This window comes from Eimeria mitis, genomic scaffold, assembly GCF_000499745.2.
Source record: "Eimeria mitis Houghton genomic scaffold, Emh_scaff543, whole genome shotgun sequence".
NCBI lineage: Eukaryota > Apicomplexa > Conoidasida > Eucoccidiorida > Eimeriidae > Eimeria > Eimeria mitis.
Window position 1 is genome coordinate 14,892 of NW_013573703.1, and position 219 is coordinate 15,110.

General features: G+C 54.3%; 1 protein-coding gene across 1 annotated transcript in view; it reads right to left on the reverse strand.

Moving 5' to 3' along the window:
• The window catches only part of EMH_0015730 (uncharacterized protein), a gene marked incomplete at both ends in the record, with an annotated part of 4,754 nt that overhangs the window by 3,075 nt on the left and 1,460 nt on the right, over nt 1-219 (reverse strand). The window lies entirely within an intron of this gene.

Consider the following 219-nt stretch of genomic DNA (forward strand, 5'->3'; position numbering starts at 1 on the left):
GCAGCAGCAGCAGCAGCTGCTGCTGCTGCTGTTGCTGCTGCTGCAGTGCTTCTGAGCTGCTACTGCAGCACAGCTGCTGCTGCTGCTGCTGCTGCAGCTGCTGCTGCTACTTCTACTATAGCAGTGCTACTGCTACTGCAGCAGATCTGCTGCTGCTGCTGCTGCCGTGTGAATGAAGGGGAGTATAGAGTGAGGAGACAAAATTTTGTTTGTTGTGTA